General features: G+C 35.4%; 1 long non-coding RNA gene across 1 annotated transcript in view; it reads left to right on the forward strand.

The window, feature by feature from the left end:
• Positions 1 to 6456, forward strand: part of LOC111086159 — a 12956-nt gene that overhangs the window by 2012 nt on the left and 4488 nt on the right. The window lies entirely within an intron of this gene.

Consider the following 6456-nt stretch of genomic DNA (forward strand, 5'->3'; position numbering starts at 1 on the left):
GATATGACTCTAATAATTGCATGTTTCCATGCTTTAGGGTAATAGCCAGCTTGTAGTGAGATGTTGTAGATGTCTGCGAGGTGTTTGATTACGGTGTCATTTAGGTTCTTTAGGATTGTGTTGCTGATTTGGTCATCCCCAAGGGCTTTTCTTTTGACGGACTTGAGTGTCTGTTTGATTTCTGTTACTGATATGGGTCTTGAGTAGAAGTCTTTGGTTGTTTTGTGTTCTGTTTTATCTAGTTGTACTGGAAAAGTTGGGTTAAATGGTTCCTTGTTGTTGCTAATGTAGTTCTTGATTTTTGTGAAGTGGTCTCTACTGAATGTGTCTAGATCAGGGGTGATAAACGTGTCTTTGTAGTATTGTGCGAATAGTTCTGTTTGTTCGGTGTTTGAAGTGGTTGTGATTTTCTTGTAGTGTGACGTGTTTGTGCTGCTTGAGTCTTGGGTTTTCGTTATGTTTTTAAACTTCCTCCAGAAAGTGCTTGGATCATTGTAGTTTTGATCGATACTTTTACAGTATTGGTCCCAATTGTTTCGTTGTTGTTCGCGGATTAATTTCTTGATGTTATTATTTACTTTGTTGATGTGGCGTTTAGTTAGTTTGTCTCGCATACGTATAAATGTCCTTCTTAGTTTCCTACGTTCGGAGATTAATTTTAAAATTTCTGGTGTTAATTTCCAGTGACTAGGATTTGTGATTCTAACTTTGGAGGGCGTGATATTTTCCATTGCTTTTTTAATTGTTGTTGTTAATGTGTTGATGTAGTTGTCGATATCTGTTTCTGATGTGATATTCGTCTCGATATTTGGAATATTGTTACATATTAGGTTATTAAATCTGACCCAGTCTGTTGTTGAATATTCGTCAATGACGGATTTAAGACTTGGGGTGTTTCTATTACGTGAGTATAGTGTAAAACTTATCGAATCATGATCACTACCTGTGTTGGGGAGTACTTTAAAGTTGCTGATGTGACCTACGAGTGTGCTGGGAACAATAGCTAAATCGAGAATGTCTTGTGATACTGTGTGGTGAGTGTCTGTCATGGTTGGTCAGTGTGTTTGTGGTGTAGTTTGGTCTTTATAGTGTTCTAGTGGACTGTGGAAAGCGTGTTATGATTGGTTGGTTAAAACACGTTTCTGATTGGAGGAGAGACTTACTGTATCCTCAACCAATGGTAGCCACAGTTTACTCACCTTTAATCCTGAATCTCTGTTTAGTGAAGGTTTTATTGTGTTAATGTAAAACGATTCTTTAATTTTTCTAGTCTTCCAAAATTTGTCTGTGTCAATGATTCTAGCTTTTTCCCAGTTTATGTTGTGTCCAGTTGACATGGCGTATTCTGCAATGGCTGAATTTTGTGTTTTCATGAGTCTTTTGCTGTCTTTATGTTCCTTTATTCTTGTCCGAGTCTTCTTCCCGTTTCTCCAATGTATGTTTTGTTGCAGGAACACGGAATTTCATAAATGACGTTTTTCTGTTTTTTGTTGGTAAGTTTCTGTTTGTTCTTCATCAGAATGGACCTTAGTGTTTTGTAAGATTTCCACCGGACGTCTATGTTGAATTTCTTAGAGTTTGTTTGAGTTTTTCACTGACATTTTTCAGGTATAGGAGGTATATGGTTGTAGTGGTGGTGGTTTCTTTATTTTTCTTTTCTGTTGTGGTCTTCTTCAGGGAGTTCTTGATGAAGGAAGGTGTGTAACCATTCTGTTTAAAACACTGTATGATATTTTGGTGTTCTATTTCGATGGATGTGTTATCGCAAATGTTTTCTGCTCTCTTGTTTAGGCACTGGATTATTCCACGTTTTTTCGAGTTTGGATGATAGGACTGGAAGTGTAGGTATCTGTTCGTGTGGGTGGGTTTTCTGTATACAGTTGTGGTGAATTTTCCCTCTTGTCTGCTGATCAGTATGTCAAGAAATGATAAGCTGTTTTGTTTCTCTATTTCTATGGTGAAGTGAATATTCTTGTCTACGGAATTAAGGTGTTGTAAGAAGGCTATTGGGTTTTCACGACCGTGGGACCAGATAACGAAAGTGTCGTCAACATAACGTCTATAGAAACTTGGTTTTATATGTGTAGATGAGAGGCTCTTTCTTCAAAGTCTTCCATGAAAATATCTGCTAAGATTAGAGAGAGTGGTAATCCCATGGCTGGACCATTTGTTTGTTTGTAGAATTCCTCGTTGATTGTAGGCAAATAGTCGTTAGTTCCATGATGGCGTCTATCTTCATGTCGGTTCTATGTGGTAGAGATTTGTCATTCAGAAGTCGTTGTCTGGTGATACGAAAGGTTTCTGAGGTCGGAACATTGGTAAATAGGTCTGTGACGTCAAAACTGACTAAAATATCCTGAGATATGATGTGTGGCCTTTTGAGTTGTTCTATGAAATCTGTTGAGTTGTGAATGTGATATTCGGTATTTCCTCGTAGTGGAGATAAAACAGGTACCAGGAATGTTGCTAGTTGATGGCAAGGTGAGTTTATAGCACTGACGATAGGCCTTAAAGGTATATTAGGTTTGTTTACTTTAGGTAGTCCGTAGAATTGAGGAGGAAAATTCTCGTTGGTTCTTAAGTCTTTGGCTAGCTTCTCGTTGATTAAGTTTTGTTTCCTAAGTTTGTTCAGTGTTCTGTTGATGAGTTTTTCTTGTCTTTTCTGTAGGGTCATTGGTGATCTTTTTGTGTTGGTGTTTGTCTAGTAACTGCTTGATCTTCGAGTCGTAATCTTTGACGTCTAAGATGACTACACTGTTTCCTTTGTCTGTTGGTAGAATCTTGATAGTGTCATCCCGTCTTAGACGGTTCAGTGCGTTGTATTCCTGTTTGGTGATGTTAGGTTTTGGTTTCTTGGCATTCCTGAGGATCGTGTAAGTTTGATGTCGGAATTGTTCAGCCATGGGTTTCGGGAGGTTTTGTGTAGCAGATTCTAAGGTTGCAAATATGTCAACTGCTGAAACTGTGCTAGGATGTACGGCGAAGTTTAAGCTTAGGTTAAGGATCTTGTTTTCAGCATCACTTAGTAATCTCGAACTGTAGTTGTGTACAATGTTTGTAGTCGTAGGGATATCTGTTTTGGTTAGTTTGTTGAGCTTTTGCACTTGTTTCTTTTTTATGCTTTCCAGGTTGGATGTATAGCGTATGGTGTAAAGGTTTAAGATGTCCAGTGCTGTAGTGTCTGTGGTGAAAACTTGTTGAAGCTCAGCATGTCGTGTTTCAGTTTTCTTGGTTAGATGGTGCTTCTTTCGTCTATGTTCTTCTATATGTAACATTAGGAGGTTCTTTCTGGTATTTTCGAGAACTTTTTTTATCTTTGAAGTATGGGGAGAGTGGTTATTTTGAGTATCAGAAAGTCTGGGATGATGTTCGAATTTTTTTCAGCGTAAACAGCCTATCAAAGATTAAGGTAGATTTAGTTAATGTTGTAGCTGCTATAACTCATTTAAGATGTTAAGATGAATTTTTTGGAATGAAAGCCAAAAAAAAAAAAAAAAGATTCGCACCTTTGCATTCTAATTTATGAAATGTAATGTTATAATAAAACTTCAGTAGCATGCTACCTAAGATCCACTATGTTAGAGCAGTTAGGATTTGCTTGTTTTCAATTTCGCCAAAGTTAGCAATTTACTTTTTAATTGTTCTCGATAATACTTTTTCGTTAAATTTCTGAAAATTAAACCTTCTTGCATCATCACTTTTGATAAAGTGCGTGGCCAACCCTATTAGATACTCATTAACAATGGATGGTTTCTGGGTTTTGTAAATTTCAGTTAAGGAAAAAAACTTTCAATACATGTAACAGTTAGTGCATTTATAATTATCATTCTAAGAACAAGGCATATATTTGGATAGACTACTTTTAAATCCATTTACAAATAAATTGCAGTGTCCGAAGAACGTTAAATGCCTCTATAAGAATTGTAGCTAGACTTTTTAAAGTTCAACCACAAAATAAATTATTTTAACATCTAACATCGGCACTGGACAGTATTACAACTAATCCAGGCACAATTTTGCAAGATAATTGTGTTCCACAATTTAACGTCACACATGAATATAAAATCAACATGCGAACACTATGCAATTCAACTCTCTTCCCTAACTTCCTTAAATCAAACCACTATAATGTAAATGAAATCGTATTTGCTGTGCAACAATGATTGATTCATCTTCAGATTCGTAGCTTGGAGCCTTTTTTGTCTAGCATGAGTCTCAGTAAATCTGAAACTACTAATAATTATTTTGTCAATTCTTTAGCCATTTTCTTAACACTTTCGAAATATTTTTTCCATATTGAAGAAGAGTTTACCATAGACCTTTGTCTAAAATACTAGTAATATCACTTCTCTTAATCGAATTCTACATTTTCTTACTTACTAGATTTATTTATATAAGAACACCAGTGTTAGCTACTAAAGAGATTAGAAATATTTGTGATGCTAGCTCATTTTTTAATTAATAAGTTTCAGAAGAGGCTGTACTCTCAGTTGTTCATTCTTTCCATTAACGTTGTGAATATTCCTTTCATTTGGTAGATTACCGTTTTTAAATTTTAAATTTTACACTCTCGGAAAAAATAGAAAAAGGTTTTGAGAGGTATATTGACAAATAAAACTTGAAATACCCAACCTACTAGTTGATGTCCCAAAATAACTTACATTCTTTGAAGAATTTAATTATTTGTTGTTTTGAATTTTGCGCAAAGCTACTCGAGGGTTATCTGCGCTAGCCGTCCCTAATTTGGAAGTGATAGACTAGAGGGAAGGCAGCTAGTGAACACCACTCACGGCTGAAAGGGCAAACACGTTCAAGGTATGGAATTCTTTGAAGAAAACCGAAAGCATTTTTTACCAGTTTCTATAACTTACGGCATTTCACATTACAGGGATCAAAGAGTGACACGAACGAAAAACCTCATTTTGTTCAGTTGGAAGAATCTGAATTTACAACCTGCAAACAAAGAAAGTGGCACATTTTCTTCACTTCTAAATGTTCTGAAATAGTTGTCCTCTTTACGTGCAAAAATAACGCCTTTAACTCGAATTCGTCAAACATGACGGAAAGTCAAAGTCTACCAAATTTGAACCTTCCATTTGCAACACTGACGCCCGTAAACAGACATAAGAAAAATAAAGAGCCTTCTTGCTTCGGGAAACCAAAGCCTATCATGGGCAATATCTACTTCACCTAAAGAGTGTAAGCATGATACATATTGGTGCCTTTGGATAAAAGATTAAAACATATTATGACAATGTGATTGCATACAACACCTGTTCTTCTTCTGAGGAAAATTCGTCCTCTTCCCTACAGATAATTGGTATATTCAGTCTGTTTTAATAAAAGCTTTTTCATAATAATTCCAAAGTATAGATTTTTGCCAATTTTTGACATATTTTTCACAGGAGTCTTCCTATTCGGATCCTACCCAGCTTGAAGTCATAATAGTGTGAATGATGTGGTATCACACACATAACATCGTGCCTGATCTGTTCCTGGGAACTCCCTCCTTGACAGGCTTTTATATAGCAGAAAAAGTGCCGAAAATTAGGAGCTATTTACGTCTATGCTAGCGATTATCTTCAACTAAAATGAGAACGGGCAATCAAAAAGAGGAAATGTTATAGGAGAAAAAGTGGAATTGGAGAAATCGACCGACACTTGGCTTTTATATACAACCTTTATAGTTTATGGAAAATGATACAGAAACTCTGTATTACAAATTCTGTATTCTTCATTACAAATCATTACCGAGAATGTTTAGGCTAGCCTAATCTTGTTCCAAGATTACGGACTTAATATTCAACTACATCCTCCTGTGTTCTTTAAAAGTTTAAAAAAATAATAGTTTCTTTAAATGCTTCCTATATCAGAAATTGCATTCTTCTTTTAGAAATGTTTAATGATTTGGTGCTACTATAGCGTGCGGTCTGCACAGATGCTATCATCATCACCGTTTTAACTTTCGTTGATTGGCAAGTGGCGCCATTTATTATAAATAACGCTTTTAAACAAATAAAGTTCAAAATACTATTATATAATATTTTGGGAACAAATACAATCGGAATGAAATAAATCCCAACAATCAAAACTAGCACAGTTATAACCTAAATTTAAGGTACTCTTTTGGAACACACAACTTATTAAATTAATATTATCTGCTGAAGAAAAACGTGGATAGGTATAATTTATTTAGCAAAAAAATATGTTTTAGTGAATCATTAAAACGGTGATGATAATAATGAAAGTATTCATTAATACAAATTCGATGACGAGGAACCCACTTTGAGACTAATAATGGCAGGAGACGGCTTAAATGGGTAACGAAGAAAAACTTTAATATAAGTTTAACATGTACAGCAAATGTACAACGTTTCGACAAGGTTTTGTCATCATCAGGTACGTCGAAACCTTGTCGAAACGTTGTACATTTGCTGTACATGTTAAACTTATATT

Source organism: Limulus polyphemus, unplaced genomic scaffold (genome assembly GCF_000517525.1).
Source record: "Limulus polyphemus unplaced genomic scaffold, Limulus_polyphemus-2.1.2 Scaffold35, whole genome shotgun sequence".
Lineage (NCBI taxonomy): Eukaryota > Metazoa > Arthropoda > Merostomata > Xiphosura > Limulidae > Limulus > Limulus polyphemus.